General features: G+C 35.6%; 1 protein-coding gene across 3 annotated transcripts in view; it reads right to left on the bottom strand.

The window, feature by feature from the left end:
- Positions 1–21,985, bottom strand: part of BAZ2B (bromodomain adjacent to zinc finger domain 2B) — a 385,073-nt gene that overhangs the window by 296,759 nt on the left and 66,329 nt on the right. For 2 of the 3 annotated variants that reach the window (XM_081243239.1, XM_081243238.1), the window contains exon 2: positions 17,352–17,451. The gene's annotated coding sequence lies outside the window, so the exon portion shown is untranslated. Of the gene's footprint in view, positions 1–17,351; positions 17,455–21,985 lie in introns of all 3 variants that reach the window. The other variant, XM_081243227.1, reaches the window with a different exon arrangement.

The following is a 21,985-nucleotide window of genomic DNA, read 5'->3' as shown; positions in this document are numbered from 1 at the left end:
TAGGGAGATAGCCCTTGGGATATAGATCATTCCCTCAATTCAGGAGTCCTGAAGCCTCTGCTTCTGCCAGGAAATCATCCCTAATCCTCACTTTTCACCTTTCAGACATCTCTTCCCAGCAGCTTTTTCTACTTTCACATAGTAAGAAAAAGAAAAATGTAAGGAGACTCTACACAGTTACTCCCCCTACTATTTCAGTTGTATCAATGATGAATCTCAAGATCATCATTTATCTTGACATTAATATAAGATTTTGGGGAGAATGGGGCTGGGTGCCATTCCATGCTTTGGCAAATCTTTTTTTTTCCTCAGCTATCATCTTTTGAAATATATGACATTGAGATTCTATCCTGTTTCTTATTTCTGGTTACTGCTGACAAATGTTTTGTTTTCTTTTTTTCTTCTGGTTCTGCTGTTCTTATCTTTTTTTTTAATTGTTGGAGATCATATCATTAGGTATCAGAGGAGGGAAATTCTGTAGCTTCTTTCTACCATCTTTACACAGGAGTCTTTTTTTTTTTTTGGCCACATGCGCGGCTTGCAGGATCTCAGTTCCCCGACCAGGGACTGAACCCAGGCCACTGCAGTGAAAGCCCAGAATCCTAATCACTAGGCCACCAGAGAATTCCCCCTACACAGGAGTCTCTTTTCTTAATTGCAAACATGCTTAATTGAAAAAAGTGTATTTATTTTTAGATGATAATGATACATAATAACAAAGCATATAATCTAGAAGAATTTTTGTCTTTAAAGCCTAAAATCCTTTAATATATCCTTTAATTACTGGACCATATCATGTATTCTCTTTAATTGTCACTTATTTGTTCCTGGAATACTTATTGAATACCTATTATGTGCCAGATACTATTCTAGGTGCTAAGGATGCAGCAGTGAAAAAAATAACTGCCTTCATAGGACTTACTTTCTTGTGGGGAGAGACAGGCAATAAACACAAGCAAACACATAGTGTATATCAGGGTCAGCAACCTTCTTCTGTAAATGGCCAAATAGTAAATGTTTTAGGCTTTAGAGGTCTCATGTCTCTACTGCGATTACTCAGCTTTGTCATTGTAGTGAAAAACCAGCCATGGCAGCATATAAAAAAGTGAGCATAGCTGTGTTCCAAGAAAACTTTATATGCAAAAACAGGTGGTAGCTAAGATTTACCCAATGGCCATAGCTTGCACATTCCTGCTATATATAATTTTGATGTGTCTTATGGAAAAAAGTAGGGAAAGCAAGATGTACAAGAAGTTCTAGGAAAGGTGAAAAAGGGCCTCCTGACAAGACATCTGAGCACAGACTTTTTAAAAGTGAGGGAATAAGGCATGTAGTCTTATGGGGGAAGAGCTTCCCAGGCAGAGGGAACAAGATTTACAAATGTCCTGTGACAGGAGCATGCTTAGTTTGTTCAACAAACAGTAAACAGGCTGATGTGGTCAAGAAGAGCACCAAGAGATAAGGTCAAGAGAGTGCCATAGATGGTGCCATATTTTGCAGGGCTTTTGAAATCATTATACAAAGATGTTGAATTTTTATCCTGAGTAGGAAACCATTGTGTGGTTTTGAGCAACGAAAGGACATGGCCTGACTTACCTTTGAAAAAGTTCTCTCTGGCTTTAGTATTAGAACAGACTGTAGTGAAAAAAGAATGAAAGTTAGACCATGTAGGAGGTCGCTAAAAATTCCAAGCAAAGGATGATCATACTAAGCTTAGAACTGATGGTAGTGATTGAAGTAGTAGAAAGTGGTCAGATTCTTTATATATGTTGAAGGTAGAGGTAAAGGATCTGTTGATGGATTTGATATGTGCTATAAGAGAAAGATTTCTAGTGAATGATGACTCCACAGTTTTTGTCCTCAGGAGCTAGAAAGCAAAAGTTAGCATTTATGTACATAGGGAGACTGCAAAAGAGCTGCTTTGGGTGAGGGTGTTGTGGTTTGGCATAAATCAGTAGGTTTGGGACATCCCTGGCAGTCCAGTGGTAAAGAATCTACCTCCCAATGCTGGGGACGCAGGTTTAATCCCTGGTCAGGGAAATAAGATCCCACATGCTGTGGGGCAACTAAGCCCGTATGCCACAACTACTGAGTTCATGAGCCTCAACGAGAGAGCCTGCATGCCGCAAACTACAGGGCCCATGCACTCTGGAGCCCCCACGCCACAACTACAGAGCCCATGCACCCTGGAGCCCACGCGCCACAACTAGAGAGAGAAAACCTGCACACCACAACTAGAGAGGAGTCCGAACGCCGCAACTAGAGAGAAACCTGAGTGCCATAACGAAGACATCTTGCATGCCTCAACAAAGATCCAGCACATCGCGACTAAGACATGACGCAGCCAAAAATAAATAATAAATAAAATAAATATTTTTTTAAAAAAATCAGTAGGTTTGTTTGTTACTTGTTAAATTGTAGACACTAATTAAATATCCAGGTGGAGATGTTAAGCACAAAGATGGCTATATAAGTTTGGAGTCTGGGGAAAGGTCCTGGCTGGAAATACAAATCTGGGAGTTACTTGCTTATAGTATTTAAAATATGAAATGGTGAGATCAAAGAGTGACTGCACACAGACTAAGTTCTGTGATACTGCAATACTTAGAAGCTGGAGATATGAGGAAAAACCAGGAAAAGAAATTAAGAAGGAGTGGCTAGTGAAATGAGTACATCTTTTCATTCCCTTAAGGGTATATATATATATTTTTGTTGTTGTGGTTGTTGTTGTTGTTGTTGTACACGGGCCTCTCACTGTTGTGGCCTCTCCCGTTGCGGAGCACAGGCTCCAGATGCGCAGGCCCAGCGGTCATGGCTCACGGGCCTAGCCACTCCACGGCATGTGGGATCTTCCCGGACCGGGGCACGAACCCGTGTCCTCTGCATCGGCAGGTGGATTCTCAACCACTGTGCCACCAGGGAAGCCCTAAGGGTATATTTTTAAGAGCAGAGTTTATTTTTATCTTGATATAAACTGATTTATCAGTTTTTACTTTTATTGATCCAGCTTTTAGAAATCTTAGTAGAAAATCATGAAGATTTTCTCCTTTCCTTATGTTTTGTTCTAGAAGCTTTATAGTTGAGGTCTTATTTACATTTAGGCCTGTGATCCATTTTGAGTTACTTTTTACATATCATGCAAAGTATAGATAAAAATCCATTTCTGGCATATGGATATCCAATTTTCCCAGCTCTATCTATTGAAAAGACTATGCTTTTTCCATTAAGTTGATTCTGTACCGTTATCAAAAATCACTTGTCTTTCAGCTTTTGTATATCTATAAAAGACTTCACTTTCATGTTTCAAAGATTTTTGCTGGGTATAGGATTCTCGGTTAAAAGTATTTTCTTTATTTTAAAGATGTTGGTCTATGGTCTTCCTCTTTACATTGTTTCTGCTGCTATATCTGCTTAAATTCTGATATTTGTTGCTCTGTAGTCATGTGTCTCTTTTCTTCAAACTGCTCTCAAGATTTTCTCTTTATCATTGGTTTTGAACAATTTCGTGATGACTTACCTTGTCATGTTTTATATGTTTATTATTATTATTATTGTTATTATTATTATTACTTGGCCACTCTGCGCAGCATGTGAGATCTTAGTTCCCCAACCAGGGATTGAACCCATGCCCCCTGCATTGGAAGCTCAGAGTCTTAACCACTGGACCGCTAGGGAAGTCCCTAGATATTTTTTATTATTGAAATATAAATCACTTACTATAAATTTCACCCTTTTAAAGTATGCAAATCCATGTTTTTTAGTATATTCACAAGTTTGTGCAATCATCACTACTGTCTAATTCCAGATTTTCATCCCCCTAAAAAGACACCCTATACCCATTAGCAGCCACTACCAATTCTCCTCTTCACCCAGTTCCTAGCAACCACCAATCGACTTGCTCTCTCTATGGATTTGCTTATTCTGGACATTACATATGTATAGAAACATACAATATGTGGTCTTTTGTGATTGGCTTCTTTCACATAGCATAATGTTTTTAAGGTTCACCTATATTGTAGCATGTATCAGTACTTCATTCCATTTTATTGTTGAATAATATTTCACTGTATGGATATACCACATTTTCTTTTTCCATTTGTCCACTAATGCACATTTGGATTGTTTCTATCTTTTGGCTATTATGAATAATACTACTATAAACATTCATATACAGGTTTTGGTGAACCTATGTTTTCAGTTCTCTTGGGTATACACCTGGAGTGAAATTGCTAAGTCATATACATTTAACTTTTTGAGGAACTGCCAAACTATTGTCCAGAGTAGCTGTAACATATGTATTCCCACCAGCAACGTATGAGGGTTACAATTTCTCCACATCCTCACCATCATTTGCTGCTCTCTGTCTTTGATATTATAACCATCCTTAATGGGTGTAAAGAGTGTAAAGTGCTTTCTGTTTACATTTCACCATAATTAATGATGTTGAGTGTTCAAGATGGCATTGTCAACTAACCTCCTATACTACCTCTTTATAAAAAACTGTTTAAAAATTTTAACTAACAAATATCTGATAAGCCTTTGACATTAGTGGTTTTTCAAAAATGTCATTTCTATAAGATTTCTCCTATTATATTATTTTTGAATTTGTTCAAATGTGTACATAATCTCAACTGTGCACAGCTGAGATAGATATTCTATACTTCCTTTAAAAGAATATATATAAAAGCGTTGGAAAGAATCATAGCTTTTAAGTTTTGTGTCACCTGGTCCCTCTCACCAAAACTTAAGGTAGTCTTTGCTTGGCATCTTATAAATGAAAACCATTTAGAATTGAATTTAAAACTGAAATAGATCTTAAAGGAAACCTGGATCAGCTGGCTTATATGATCTATTTTGTAATTACAAATAAAGTTCAGTGACTTCCAAAATCTTTCATCTAATTAATGACATATCTATAACTAAAAGCTAGATATGTTGATAACTATATTAGTGTTCTTTCTAATGGAATTCACTACAAATAAGCTCAAATAATAAAAGATGTAGCATGAAATAATGCAAAGGGCAGTGGACTGGCAAACAGAAGACCTGCCTGTATTTTATTACATTTGGTTGTTCCTAGAATCCTAATTTAACCTCTTTACTATATATTCAACAAATAGAAAATTCTACTAGATAATCTCTAATGAATTCTTCCTCATCTAAAATTCTTTGGGAGTTAATGGAGTACAAAATAGCACGAGTAACTGGACACGGGAGTTGACTTAAAAGAGTACAGAAACTTTGAACAATAAAACTTTAGTGGAATTTTCACTGTTACAAAATGGGAATGGAATCAGTAGCACATTCCATGAATAAGGATAGCACAGACTAACACAGACAGAAAAAGAACTCAACTACCACTACATGTTGCAATGTACTGATGAGTAAAAAGATAGGCATTTCCCAGTTATACAGAATGATGTACTGAGGCAGCCAGAATCAGAAGCCTGATTCCAAAGGTTCCAAAGGTTCCACCTTAGCTTCTTTTGTCTGTAATATCTTCAGAGACTAAAACTGTCAGCATGAAATATATAAAGAAGTAGGGGCACATGGTGGAAACCTACAAAATTTTGCATACTTGGAATGGAAAAGGATGGAAAGATAGACTTGAATATAGCACATACATTCTAAGCATTGTAAACTGAGATCTCACACTAACTTAGACAGAAAACCCAAGACAAAAAACACGACAGGTCAACTAATCCATACAAGACAAATGTCAATGGGTATTTCAAAATGAGGTAGAAATTTGCCTTCAAAGTTAATGCTTAGAGGGCTATTTCCCAGCAGTTGTTTTAAAGTAAAAATATACAGGGGTGGGCTTCCCTGGTGGCGCAGTGGTTGAGAGTCCGCCTGCCGATGCAGGGGACACGGGTTCGTGCCCTGGTCTGGGAAGATCCCACATGCCGCGGAGCGGCTGGGCCCGTGAGCCATGGCCGCTGAGTCTGCACGTCCAGAGCCTGTGCTCCGCAACGGGAGAGGCCACAATAGTGAGAAGCCCGTGTACGGCAAAAATATATATATATATAATATATATATTTTATATATATATATATACATATATATATATATATATATAATATATATATACAGGGGTGCCTCTTCAATGCTGTGTATTGAAAAAAATGTCAGATGGGGTTACATGAGAAGAAGTGGGGGAGGGAGGGAGAAAGAAAGAGGAGACTGCTTTGAAAAGACACTGTGGCAAATGTAAAATAGCATACATTCTATAAATGGTTTCCTCTGAACAGAATGTAAACATACAGTTTTCATCTGCTTGGTTACTTCAAAGAATATGCAACAGGAGAGGCAAAGATAGAAATTAAAACAAAAAGACAAGATGGACTGAAAAACAATTCATCAATATAAGGAATTACATAATGCAAAATAACAAATAAAATAATTAATATATGCATTATAGGCACACTAAAACAATAAAGATGTGAGAGTTTTGAAGATTTTTCAGAATGAAGAAAAATATATATAACATTGAAAAAGATTTAAAAGAAGATGGCTGCTATGGAGTATAAAAATTCATAGATATATTAGCCAGGGTTCATTTAGGGCACAGATGGCACATTCAACTTGGGACAATCCAAGGAAGGTTAAGGTACAAAGGTACTATTTATAAAAGTAAGAGTGAAGAGGAACCACAAGGAACAGTGCAATAACCCAAGGCTAACAGAAGAACTTTCCCTTTCCTTATACCCGTAGGTTTAAGTAGAGGGGTTAGTGACTGTAATCAGAAGGAGGGAATAGTGTAGAAAAGGCCACTTTCAGTGTACAGACCTAGATAGCCTGCTGTGCCCCCATAGGGAGCCAGGGAAAATAAATGCTTGTTACACACTCCTCCCTTCAGTATTCCTGAGGGTCTCCTCATTGGTAAAAACTGACCAGGTGCCAGAGGGTACACCCATATGATCCAAACAATTAAGCTTCCTATGGTAAAAAGCAAAGTATACTAAGGAGAAGAGTGGATCTGGAAGGGTAAATGGAAGACAGTCATAATACTGTTTACAGGAATAAAGAAAAGAAGTGTAAATTTCTGTCTTTCAATCGAAGTCCATTCACAAGTATTGTAATTACTGATACGGTTGGATTTTATTTTCCATTTTGATATTTGCTTTCTAAATGTCTTTTTTTGGTCCTCTGTTACTCCTTTAGGGTCTTTTACATAAAATAAGTATGTTTTCAATATAATATTGTAATTCCTCTTTCAATTAAATTATTTGATTTTGTAAAGTTTCTTTTTAGTCATTGCTTTAGGGGTTAAAAAATGAATCTTTAACTTATGACAATCTATTTCAGATAAATATTGACTTAATTCTATTATAGCAAATGTGCTCCTATATGGTCCATATCCACCACCCTCGTTAGTAATATTAATATTAATTATATTACTTTCATATACATGTCCAACAATAAAGTACTGTAATTATTGCTTTAAACACTTTTGGTTTTTGAAGAAATAAGAAGACAAGGAAAAACATTATATGGTCTTTTGTACTTACCCACACATGTACCATTGCTAGTGCTCTGCATTCCTTCATGTGGCTCTGAGTTATTGCTAAGTATCATTAAGTAATGATGAAGAGTTTCATTAAGTAATGCTCATAGTACAGATCTGCTAAGCAACAAAATCTTAGTTTTTGTTTTCCTAGAAGGAATGTTTTTCACTTTCATTACTGAAGGATAATTTTACTGCATAGAGAATTCTTAGTTGTCAGTTCCCCTACCAAACTCAACTCCAGGACCCTGAATATGTCATCATATTGTCTTCTTGATGCTCTTCTTGTTTCCGATTAGAGAACTTAGCTATTAATCACATTGTTGCTCCCTTATTCATGATGAGTTTTTTTCCTATTGCTTCTTTCAAGAGTTTCTATTTGTCTTTGCCTTTCAACAGTTTCACTGTAAAGTACCCAGGTGTATCCCTTGTCTGTTTCATATTTCGAGTTTGTTGAGCTTCTTCAATCTCTAGTTTAATGTTCTTATCAAAATTGGGGGGTTTTCATTAATTATTTCTTCAATTATTTTTTCTACCACTCCCGACCCTTCCTCTCATTTTAGCATGTCCATTAAATGCATGTTGGGATACTTCATACTATCCTAAAGTTCTCTGAGATTCTTTTTTATCACTTTTCTTCAATTTGTCTCCCTATTCCTTGCATTGGGGTATTTCTAATAATTTTCAAGCTCACGGAGTCTTTCTTTTCACTACTGAGCCCATCTAGTGAATTTTTCATTCCAGTACTTTTCATTCCAGTACTTTCCAGTATTTTTAAGCTCTAGAATTTCTACTTGGTTCTTTTTCTACAGATTGTATTTCTCTATTTAGATTCCTTTTTTGTTGAGTTGTTACTACTATGTTTTCCATTAGTTCTTTAAACTCAAGTTTTTTAAATGTTAAAAACATATTTTTAGTAGTTGCTTTGAGATCTTTGTCTGCTGAGTCTAACATTTGGACCCAGAGTTAGTTACTACTGACTATCTTATTGTCTGGTATGTGTCACTCTTTCTTTCTTTTTTTTTTTTTTTTGCATGTCTAGCAGCTACTGATTTTTTTTACTGTCTCCCTTATTTCACTTTTTCCAGAATGTCATATAGTTGGAATCATACAGTATGTAGACTTTTCAGATTGGTTTCTTTCACTTACAAGTAAGTGTTTAAATTTCTTCCAAGTCTTCTTCTGGTTTGATAGCTCATTTCTTTTTAATGTTAAATAATATTCCATTGTATGAATACACCACAGTTTGTTTATCCACTGCCCCACTGAAGGATATCTTGGTTATTTCTAAGTTTTTGGCAATTATGAATAAGCTGTGATAGATATTTAAGTGCAGGTTTTTGTGCAGACATGTTTTCTACTAATTTGGGTAAATATCAAGGAGTGTTACTGCTGAGGCAAACGGTTAGAGTATGTTTAGCTTTGTAAGAAACTATTGAATTGTCTTTTCAAGTGACTGTATGATTTTATATTTCCAACACCAATAAATGGAGTTCCTCTTGCTCCAAATCCTTGTCAGCAATTGGTGTTGTCAGTGTTTTGGATTTTGGCCATTCTAAAAGGTGGGTAGTGGTAACTTTTTGTTTTAATTTGCAATTCCCTAATGACATATAATGTTAGACATCTTTTTATATGCTTATTTGCCATCTGTATGTCTTCTTTGGTGTGATGTCTGTTCAGATCTTTTGCCCATTTATTGATTGGGTTGTTTCCTTATTGTTTTAAACACTTATTTGCATGTTGAAGCACATATCAATACTTCATTCCTTTTTGTTGTTGAATAATATTCTATTGTATGGATATACCACATTTTATATATCCATTTGCTATGTGATAGAATTTACTTTGTTTCCAACCTTTTAGCTATGATGAATAATGCTGCTATGAACATTTGTGTGAAATTCTTTTGTGGGCATATGTCTTCATTTCTCATGAGCATATACTTTGTTGTAGAATTGATTGATCTATGTTTAACCTTTTGAGGAACTGCCAAACTGCTCTTGAAAGTGGTTGCACAATTTTTCAATCCCACCAGCAGTATAGAGGGTTCCCATTTTTCCATATAATCACCAATATTTGTTATTTTTAAAAAAGCATTATTCAGGTATAACTGACATAATAAAATTCATATCTAAAGTGTATAATTTGATGTCTTGACATATGATTACACCTGTGAAAACATCACCATCATCAAAATAGTGAATATATACACCACCCCACAGTTTCCTCATTCCCTCTGTAATCATTTCTCTCTCCCTATGCCCCTATCCTTGGCCCCAGACAACCGCTTATTTATTGTCACTACAGATTTGTTTGTACTTTTTAGAGTTTTATATAAATGAAATCATATGGTGTGTGTGTATATATATATATATTTTTTTTCTTTTTCTTTTTGCTGGCTTACTTCACTTGGCAAAATTATTCTGGGCTTCATTCATATTGTCATGTGTTTGTTGATAGTTCATCCTTCTATACTGCTGAGTATTCCACTGTATACTTATATCACAATTTGATTACCCACAAACCTGTTGGTGGACATTTCAGATGTTTCCAATTTGGAGTTATGACAAATAAAGTTGTTATGAATATTCCAGTACAAGATTTTATGTGGACACATGCTCCTTTCTCTTGAGCACATTCTTAAGAGTGAAATGGCTGAATCATGTGGTAGGTATGTATTTAACTTTATAAATAACTGTCAAACTGTTTTCCAGAGTGGTTTTACAATTTTACTTTCCTACCAGCAGTGAATGAGTGTTCCAATCGCTCCACAACCATGTCAAAACTTGGTATGATTGGGCTTGTTAATTTTATCAACTCAAACTGATGTGTAGAATATATTCAACATACAAAGCCCTTATCAGATATTTGATTTGAAAGTATTTTCTCCCATTCTGTGGGCTATCTTTTCACCTTCTTGATAGTATCCTTTGAAGTACAAAATTTTTAATATTGATGAAGTCCAATTTATCTATTTTTTCTTTTGGTACTAATTTTTAATAAACTGTCAAAACATTTTTTGACAGTAGCTGTGACATTTTATGTGTCCACCAGCAGTATTTGAGAATTCTGGTTGCTGCAAATCCTAACCAATGCTTAGTATTAACATCTTTTTAAATTTAACAATATTGAGTGTGGAGAGTCTCATTTTGATTTTAATTTGCATTTCCCTCTTGACTAATGATGTAGAGCATATTTTCATATGCTTATTTACATATTTTTGTGATGTACCTGTGCAAAACTTTTGCCCATTTTGAAAATTGATCATTTGTCTTCTTATTAATGAGTTGTAAGAGTTCTTTTTATATGCTGGGAGCAAGTTCTTTGAAATATATTTGCAAATATTTCCCCCCATAATGCATACTGCCTTTTCATTTTCTTAACAGTGTTTTCAAAGAGCAAAAAATTTAAATTTTTGATTAAAAAAATCCATCTATTATATTTTCTCTTACAGTTCATACTATTTGAGCCCTTATTAATCATTTCTTACTCCCAAGATAGTAAAGATTTTTCTCCTATGTTTTTTTCTTACAAAATTTATAGTGTTATGTTTCCATTTAAGTCTATGATTTGAGTTAATTTTTCTTCATGATGTCAAGTAGGATCTAATAATTTCTCCATACAGATGGCCAGTTGTATCAACATTATTTATTGAAAAGATTCCCCATTCTCTCACTGAATTACCTTGGTATCCTTGATAAAAATTAGCTAATTATTTATGCATGGGTTTATTTTAAGATTCAATTCAGTTTCATTGATACAAATGCCTGTCATTTCACCAGTAACAAGTGGTCTTGAATACAGTAACTTTATCTGAAGTATTGAAATCATTTTGGGTAAGCTCTCCTACCTTGTTTATCATTTAAAAAATTGCTTTGCCTACTGTTGGTTTATTTGCATTTCCATAAAAATTTTAGAGTCAGTTTGTTATTTTCTACCAAAGTAGTTGGAGTTTTGATTGACATCGTGTTGGGTATATTGATCAATTTGTATAGAAGTAACATCTGAATAATCTTGAATGTTCTAATCCATGAACATGGTATATCTCAGTATTAATTTAGTTGATCTTTATATTCCCTCATCATTGTTTTCTAATTTTCAGGGTAGAAGTTGTGGATGTCTTTTGTTATATTTAAGTACTATTTGGCGGTGGTGCAATTATAAATGGAATTAAAAATTTTTCCCAATTGCTTGCTGCTAGTATAAAAAATTCAACTGATTTTTTAAATCTTAACTCTGTATCCTGTAACATTATTAAATTCCCTCTTTGTTCCAGCCATTTTATAGACTCCTTAGACACTCTAGGAAAGAATCACATCACCTGAAAAGAGGGACAGGTTTACTTGTTCCATTAAGAAATTCATGTGCATTATTGCTATCATCATTATTATTATTATTATTTTGCCTTACTGCAATGCTTACAGAACTTGGTACAATGTTAAATACAAGTGGCGAAAGTGGATATTCTTCCCATGTTTCTAAAACTTGGGGTAGAATATTCAGTCTTTCATCACTAAATATGATGTTAATTGAGTTTTTTCAGTAGAAACTCGTTATCAGATTAAGAAGTTCCCTATTATTCCCAGTTTGCTGAGTTTTTATCAGGAATGTATGTTGAATTTTGTCAATGCTTTTTCTTCACATTTTGGAACAAACGTGTTTTTTTATCCTCTATTTTGTTAACACAGTAAATTAACATTAATAATGTTTTGAATGTTGACCCAGTCTTGCATTCCTGGACTAAAACCTCTTTTTTCATGGTATATTGTCCTTTTTTTATATTGTTTAATTTAATATGCTAATATTTTACAAAGCGTTTTTGTATTTAAGTTCATGAGGGATTTGTGTAATTGTCTTTTTTAAATGTCACTGCAAGGTTTTTGTATAAAGGCTATGCTCACCTCATAAACAGTGCTGGGCAGTGTCCTCTATTTTCTGAAGAGATTGTGAACATTTGACATTAAATTTCTCAGATTTTCATTTTTCTTGTGTCAATATTTGTAAGCTCTTTTCTAAAGTAATTCATCCATCTTACCTAAGTTGCTGAATTTGATGACATTAAGTTGAAAATATTCTCTCACTATCCTATTTTTTTCTTTTTCAGTGTTTTATGTTATATTGGAGTATAGTTGATTAACAATCTTGTGTTAGTTTCAGGTGTACAGCAAAGTGATTCAGTTATACATATACATGAATCTATTCTTTTCCATATTCTTTTCCCATGTAGGTTGTTATATAATATTGAGTAGAGTTCCCTGTGCTATACAGTAGGTCCTTGTTGGTTATCCATTTTAAATATAGCAGTGTATACATGTCAATCCTAAACTCCCTAACTATGCCTCCCCCCTCCCCTTCCCTCTGGTAACAAGTTCATTCTCTAAGTCTGTGAGTCTGCTTCTGTTTTGTAAATAAGTTCATTTGCATCATTTTTTTTAGGTTCCACATATAAGTGATATCACACGATACTTCTCTTTTTCTAACTTCACTCAGTATGACAATTTCTAGGTCAATCCATGTTACTGCAAATGGCATTATTTCATTCTTTTTAATGGCTGAGTGATATTCCAGTGTGGAGTCCTAACCACTGGACTGCCAGGGAATTCCCTGTAGTCTCTTAATATGGAATCTTAGTTCATTGATTTTAGAACTTTCTTATTTTAAGGAATTAAATCTATGTTGTGTTTGAAGCACTGATTCACCTGCTTCCCCCAAATTTTTATATGTTGTGTTTTCACTGTCTTTCACTTCAAAATATTTTCTAATTTCCCTTCTAATTTCTTTTTTGCTCTATGATTTATTTAGAAGTACGTTGTTGGGCATTCCCTGGTAGTCCAGTGGTTACGACTCTGCAGTTCTACTGCAAGGGGCACAGGTTCAATCTCTGGTCAGGGAACTTCATATCCCACATAGCTGAGCTGCCAAAAAAAAAAAGAAAAGGAAAAAAGTATGTTGTTAAATTTCAAAGTATGTTGTTAAATTTCAAAATACTTTGTATTTTCCTATCTTATTGTTATTGACTTTTACTTTAATTGTGTTGGGTTAAGAGAATATATTCTATATAATTTCATTCCTTTCAAATTTGTTGATCTGTTTTTTTTAATCATATGATCTATATGTGGGAATGTACCACGTGCACATGAAAAGAATATGTGTTCAGCAGTTTTTTTTTGGTGTAGCATTCTAAATGCTTATATGTAGCATATAAGTTGATAAGTGTTATATCCTCTTCTTGTATTAATCCTTTTATCATTATATAGTGTCTTTCTTAATAGTCTTTAAAGTCTATTTTGTCTTATATGAGTATTGCAACTCCTGCTTTCTTGTCATTTCTGTTTGCCTGTAATATCTTTTTCCATACCTTTAGTTTCAAACTATGTGTGTCCTTTGCTCTAAGGTGGGTCTCTTGTAGGCAGCATATTGTAGGCTCTTGTTTTTTTATCCAGTCTGCCACTCTATGTCTTCTGATTGGAGCATTCAGTCCATTGACATTTAAGGTAATTATTGATACATATGTATTTACTGCCATTTCAAATCTTGTTTTCCAGTTGATTCTTTGTTTAGTCTTTGTTCCCTTCTTTTTCTTTTTGTTTTTCTTTTTATGGTTTGATGATTTCCTTTTATTTTATGCTTGTTTCTCTTCTTTTTGGTTTTTGTGAATTTACTGTATATTTTTGATTTGTGGTTGCCCTGTTTTCCAAGTATGTTAACCCCTTCCTATATCTGCTTGCTTTAGACTGATAATCATGTACATTTAGACACATTCTAAAAAAGAAAAAAAAAAGAATATGCATTTTCTTACTCTCCTTCCCCACATTTTATGAGTTTGATGTCCCTGTTTACATCTTCATGTTTATCCTTTTGCTGTTCCTTTTCTTTATCATTGCTTTCACAGTTTTTTTCTTTTTGATCTGTAGCCTGGTTAATTTAAGTGATTTACTTTCCAATTGTGATTTCCTCCTTCCTATATCTTTTTGCTTCTTTTCTATTTAGAGATGACCTTTCAATATTACTTTTAGGATAGGTTTAGTATTGCTGTATTCTTTTAGTTTTGGCTTGTCTGAGAAATTCTTTATTTCTCCTCATATTCTAAACGATAATCTTGCTGGGTAGAGTATTCTAGGTTGCAGATTTTTTTCTTTCAAGACTTTGAATATATTTTGCCCCTCCCTTCTGGCCTGCAGTGTTTCTGTAGAGAAAACAGCTGATAGCCTTATGGGGGTTCTCTTGTAATTAACTCTGTTTTTTTCTTGCTGCCTTTAGAATTCTCTCTTTATCTTTAACTTTGCCATTTTTATTATACTATGTCTTGGTGTAGGTCTGTTAGGGTTCATCTTGTTTGGGACCCTCTGTGATTCCTGTATCTGGATATCTGTTTCCTTCTTTAGGTTTAGGAAGTTTTCAGCCATAATTTCTTCATATACATTTTCAATCCCCTTTTCTCTTTCTTCTCTTTCTGGAATCCCTGTTATGCATAGATTGGCCCGCTTTATATTATTCCATATGTCTCTTATATTGCTTTCATTTTTTTTATAATTGGCTTTCCGTCAAATGGAAATTTTCTGTCTGGAAATTGGGTAATTTCCATTATTCTATCTTCCAGGTCACTTATTCTTTCTTCTGCTTTATTCATTCTGCTATTCATTGCCTTGAGCTCAGCTTTCGTCTTGGCAAATGAATTTTCTAATTGTTCTTGGCTCCTCCTTATAGTTTCTAGTCCCTCTTTACAGTAATCTGCATTTCTGTTGATAGTCTCTCTTAATTCCTTCAGTATTTTCATTACCTCCTTTTTGAACTCAGTGTCTGTTAAACTGAAGAGATCTGTTTCATTGTTTATTCCTTCAGGGGAATTTTCTTGGTCTTTTAACTGAGAGTGGTTCCTCTGCTTCTTCATTTTGCTTATATTTCTCTTACTCTGTGAGTTTAGGAGAAACAAATATCTACTGTAGTGTTGGAGGGCTATTTATATGCGGGAGTATGTCTGCATAGCTTATGTGGGTTTAATATTTTTTTGGTGAGAGTGCTGTTTTTGGTTTGGATGCTTTCCATCTCTTTCCTCAGCCTGTGCTGGCCATTATCCCCTTGATAAGGGGTGTGCAGATGCATGGGCCACACACACGTTCCCAGGAAGGTGGGGGCAGCAGTTGGCTCCTAGTCGTGGGTCCCTTGGCAAAGGCAGCTGGCTGCACATACTCCCAGGAAGGGTGGGGGCAGTGGTTGGTGCCAGGTCACAGCACTCTTAGAAGCAGCATGGATCACATGCACCCCAGGGGAGGCAGGGGCAGTGGTTGGTGCAGGGTTGTGGGACACTTGGTGTTGGTGGGCTGCACAAGCTCCTGGGAAGGTGGAGGCAGTGACCTGCACCTGTTCACAGGAACCTCCACAGAGGCTGCAGCCCGCACTGCCTCTGGAGTCTGAGATGGCAGCAATGGCTCACGCCTGCCTCCATAGCTCATGTAGACAGTGCCCTGCCACCTGAGAACACATGGAGAAAGAAACTCTTATGGCGAGCCCACCCTTCTCCTTCTGGGAAGGAGATCTTCTTCCCAGATTCCCTCAGATGGGGCGCACCACACCCTAGCCCCCTCAGGCTGTCTTCACACAGCCAATCCCAGTCCTCTTCCCAGTGCCTGACCTCCGAAGCCCGAACCTCAATACCCAGCCTCCACCAGCCCCAAAGGACAAGCATCTCAGCCTGGGAAATGCCAGTTGGCACCGCTAATCTGTGCAGGTCTCTCTCAGCTTTGCCCTCCACAAACCTGTTGCTGTGCTCTCCTCCAAGGCTCCAAAGCTCCCCCTCTGTCCTGGCTGATCTCCCGGCCAGTGAGGAGACTTCCCCGTGTGTGGAAACTTTCCTCTTTCACAGCTCCCTTCCAGGGGCACAGATTCCGTCCCAATTCCTTTTTCGCTCTTTTCTTTCTTTTTTCTTTTGTCCTACCTGGTTACATGGAGATTTTCTTGCCCTTTTGGAGGTCTGAGGTCTTCTGCCAGCATTCAGTAGCTGCGCTGTGAGAGTCATTCCACATGTAGATGTATTTTTGATGTATCTTGTGGGAAAAAGGTGAGCTCCACATCCTATTCCTCTGCCATCTTGATCCATTTCCCCTGAAATGTCCTTTTAACATTATGAAATATCCCTCTTTATCTCTAATAAGACACTCTATCTTGAAAGCTATTTTACCTGATATTAATATAGTTATTCCTTGCTTTTAATGCTTATTGTTTGCCTGGTATAGTTTTGTCCATTCATTTACTTTCATCATACCTGTGTGTTTTTATACCTAAAAGATAATTCTTGTAAGCTGTATACAGTTTGGTCTTCCTTTTTTATCCACTCTGACAACATCTGCTTTTTAATTGCAGTGTTTAGACCTTTAATATTTAAAATAATTACTGTTATCATCAGATTTCATTCAATATTTTATTATTTTTCTTTTTATCTCTCTGCTGTTATTGCTATTTCTTCTTTCTTATCTTTTAAAAATATAACAAATAATTTTTAATCTTACCTTTTAATACTTCTATCAACTTTTAAGACATATCTCTGTATTCTTTTAGTGTTTTATTTAAGAAACACAATACATCAGAATTCAACCTGAATACTGTACATCTTCATGCAAAATAAGCGTAAGTCCCTTTAACCACCTCCCCCCAACCACACTCTGAAATAGTTTTATATATTTCCTAGCAGCTTATTGATTTGTTTTATTATACACTTATGGATTACATCTGCATACATTGAAAACCCCAAAGAACAATGTTATAATTTTCCTTTAAACATCCACAGGTCTTTTTTAAAGAACTTAAGAGGATAAAAATAGTCTTTTATTTTTATCCAGATATTTACCATTTCTGAGGCTCTTCATTTGCTCCTGAAGATCCAACTTTTCTGTTAATATTCTTTTTTCCTTTGAAGAACTTCCACTACCATTTCTTGTAGTACAGGTCTGCTGGAGACAAATTTCTCTTAGTTTTCCATTTATAAAATTGTGTTAACTTTGCCATCATTTCTGAAGGATATTTTCAATGGACACAGAATTTGGGGTTGACTGATTTATTGTTTCAGTTTTAAAGTCTCCTGGCCACTATGATTTCTTTTGTTGTTTTTGTTTTCATTTATGGCCACTGATTTCTGATGAAAAATCTGTTGGCATTTGAATCACTCTTCTTTTGTATGTAAAGCATCACTCTCCTCTGTCTGCTTTCAAGATTTTCTCTTTATCTTAGGGTTTCATTTTGTAATGTGTCTAGGCATAGTTTTCTTAGAATAGCCCTCATGGATCTAAACTGCACTGCAACACACCTCATCCCTTGATTTCCTGCTATATCCAATATATCTGTCCTCTAAACCTAGTCCTTCCTACTATCTTTACTCATAATCTGTCCATGTTGGAATGACCAGAGCTGCTCACTTACAAGTTGATGTTTTATAATTCAACTGAGTCATCAGAGTTCCTGGAAAATACTTTAATTCTCCCAAAGGGCCATTCCAAATAAAAAAAATACATGAAGGAGAGATATGCACTAAGATAGAAAATACTTAGTAGCTACATAAGACATCAAAAACTAACCCCTTCTAGAAGATGCTACATTAAATCCTTTTTAAAATGAGTAATATAATATCTTTTAAATAAGTTCAGAGATAAAAGTTCCAATTTTAAAAAGAAGAGAACAAATCAGATAGGATAGTTAGAATTTATGGGGTGATTTCACCAATCAGACAAAAGAAAAAATTGTCCAGTCTTCCTGAAGTCATCAGAGGCCTGCTCAACAGGTGAACATGAATGTCTTCTGCTCAGAGATACTCAGGATATTGGTCAAACTAATAGAAACAAAGGATTCACATATTCTTAGTAAAGAATATGTTTATATCACTAAGATCAAAGACTGGATATGCTTATGCTAATTGCCTTTCACCATGTATTTTCTTCACTAACAGCCACTTCTCATGGATATAGTTTGTAATTATATCAATAAATTCTTTTATAAAACAACAAATCCCAATTGCATGCAATATTGTTCAACTCCTCTTAGAATGGTTCACTTGGGAGATATACAAGTATATAATCATGCTGTCAGACCTCAGAGTGACCTGAAGATTCTTCACATCACACTCATCCCACAAACCCTTTGCCTTTTGCCTTTTTTTAAAATATATCATTATCATGTTATAGTGAAATTACTATTTAATTTTCCATAAATAAACATTCTAAACTTTTGTATATGATATAAGAATAGTTTTCTGGTTGACAGGAAAATAGTAATAGTAATTTTGCTCAAAAATATGAGTGCTCATAATCAAACAATGGGATTTATGGTACACACTTCAAAAATGTTGAAGATCAAAGGGTATAACAACTGTGAATATACTTAGGATTATAATTTAGTTAATTTATATTATTCTACCAGTTTAATATACAAATTGTAACCTTCTAATTGCTAGTTCCAAAGACTCACATTGTACATAAAGAATCTTCAACAGCTGTCAAAATTGTCTACTTTTTCTTTCCTATAAATGTGTCAATTGGGAAAGATAAACACAAAAAGAACTATATGGCTTTCATTAAAATAGGAAAAATAGAAATTAGACAACACTTCATCCTGTACAGCATCCTGGGTCCCTAGAATCTTCGTGGAAATACACAGTTGCCAGTGATACTAACCAAACAGAATGAAGGTTTTTTGCAGGGATATGCAGCACCTACTTTATACTCCTGATAGAAGGGGAGTGTTATAGCTTCCTGACTTCTCCCACTGCTTGAGATTCTGGAAAGTGTTTGCCAGCTAACCTGATATATGTGTACAATGTACACCTAGCATGGGGGAATTTACTGAGAGGTAGGTGAGTTATAGGTCAAATCCCAAGCTTCCCTGAGCATTTGTCCAGAACTAGGCCCCAGACTTCCTTGAAGGCTCCCTCAACATATGTACAACCACACTTGTATTGGGGAGGTTCTTATACTGAACATGGTCTAAGGACCACAGTTACAAATCCATTTTTCCACAGTCTACTCCTTGATCCTTGATGAGTTATTTAGCCAGTAACCATGAGGTATATATTTTTGTGTATCTTGTAACTGAGGATCATAGATCCCCAGACATATATAGGTATGATTTTATGGAACACAATCTGTTCTTTTTGAGCATTATCATGGACTTAGGGCTTTTTACAGATTCAACTAGTTCTAGTTATTATAATCATGGTCTTCCTTTTCAATTTTAAATTATCAAAATTCAGCCAATAAAAGGTCTTTGAAACTGGCATCTTTGTCAGTACTTCTAAACATCTTGGAAAGTATTCTTGCTATCTCACAACAATAATATATTCCAGACCCGTCTTATTTATTCTGGCTGCAAACATGAATGCAGTGTTCTCCAAACAATTCTGGCTCATTTTACTTGACAATAGTATCTGCAGAAGGCCAACAAACAAGATATTTAAACTCAGAGAGCCTTAGTTTCCTCTTTACAATGAGTATTTTAGAACACACTGAGCATTCTGATGTTTTCTAAATACCATTACCCATCATACAGAACCAGGGCTCCTTGGAGAAATGGCTCATTTTAAGTCTGGGTGAAGAAATGAACAAGACAGGCATAGAGTATCTTGTAACAGAAAGAAAATAAGTACTTTAAAAAATGAGCCACCTTGGGCTTCCCTGGTGGCGCAGTGGTTGAGAATCTGCCTGCCAATGCAGGGGGCACGGGTTCGAGCCCTGATCTGGGAAGATCCCACATGCCGCGGAGCAACAGGGCCCGTGAGCCACAACTACTGAGCTTGCGCATCTGGAGCCTGTGCTCCACAACAAGAGAGGCCGTGACAGTGAGAGGCCCGTGCACCGCGATGAAGAGTGGCCCCCACTCGCTGCAACTAGAGAAAGCCCACACACAGAAACGAAGACCGAACACAGCCAAAAATAAATAAATAAATAAAATTTAAAAAAAATGAGCTACCTAGAAAAAATTTTAACAAAAGAAGTGCAAGACTTGTACACTTGAAACTATAAAACATTGCTGAAAGAAATTAAGAAGATCTGAACAAATGGAAAGATAGCCTATGTTCACAAACTGAAATGCTTAGCATTATTAAAATGGCAATATTCCCCAAACTGATGAAGTGATTCAGCACAATCCCCATCCAAATCCTAGCTGCTTTTTTTTCCTCCCAGAAATCAACAGGCTGATCCTAATATTCATATGGAAATACAAGGGACCCACGAAAACCAAAACAATCTTGTAAAGAAAGAACAAGGGTGAAAGACTCACACTTCTCAATTTTGAAACTTATTACAAATCAAGAGTAATCAAGAAAGTATGGTATTGGCCTAAGGACAGACTTATACATCAATGAAAAGGAATTGAGAATCCAAAATTAAACCCTTATATCTATGGTAAATTGATTTTTTACAAGAGTACCAAGAGAATTAAGTGAGGAAAGAAGAACATTTTTAACAAATGGTGTTAAGGAAACTGGATACCCACATGCAAAAGACTTAGTTGGACCTCTACCTCACACTATAAACAAAAATTAAACATGGTCTCAAAATGGATCAAACTCAAACTGGATCACAGACCTAAATATAATAGTTAAAACTATAAAACTCCTAGAAGAAAACATAGGAGTATATCTTCATTATATTGGGTTAGTCAACAATTTCTTAGATACAACACCAAAAAGGCAAAAGCAACTAAAAAAATGAATTGGACTTTATTAAAATAAAAATCTTTTGTGTTTCAAAGAACACAAGAAAGTGAAAAAGACAACTCACAAAATGGGATAAAACATTTGCAAATTATATATCTAAAAAGGGACTTTTATCCAGAGTATATAAAAAACTTACCATTCCAAAAAATAAAAAAAAAATGGGCAAAGAATCTAAATAGACATTTCTCCAAATAAGAAATGCAAACGGCCAATAAACACATGAAAAGATGCTCAATATCATAAGTTATTAGGGAAATGCAAATAAAAACCAATAAGATACCATGTCACACTCACTAGGATAGCAAAAGAAAATGATAAACAATAACAAGTATCAGTGAAGATGCAGAGAAATTGGAACCCTCATATCAACACATTGCTGGTGGGAAGATAAAATGGTGCAGCTGCTTTCAAAACAGTTTGGCAGTTCATCAAAATACTAAACATAGAACTACCACGTGATCCAGAAATTCCACTCTCCATACCCAGGAGAATTAAAAACACATACTCAGGGACTTCCCTGGTGGCGCAGTGGTTAAGAATCCGCCTGCCAACGCAGGGGACACCGGTTCGATCCCTGGTCCGGGAAGATCCCACATGCCCTGGAGTAACTAAGCCTGTGCGCCACAACTACTGAGCTTGTGCTCTAGAGGCTGCGAGCCACAACTACTGAAGCCCACGTGCCTACAGCCCATGCTCTGCAATGAGAAGCCACCACAATGAGAAGCCCGCGCACTGAAACGAAGAGTAGCCCCAGCTCGCCGCAACTAGAGAAAGCC

This window comes from Mesoplodon bidens (assembly GCF_964165515.1).
Source record: "Mesoplodon bidens genome assembly, chromosome: 8".
NCBI classification, from domain to species: Eukaryota; Metazoa; Chordata; class Mammalia; order Artiodactyla; family Ziphiidae; genus Mesoplodon; species Mesoplodon bidens.
This window is presented reverse-complemented; position numbering and strand designations above follow the sequence as displayed.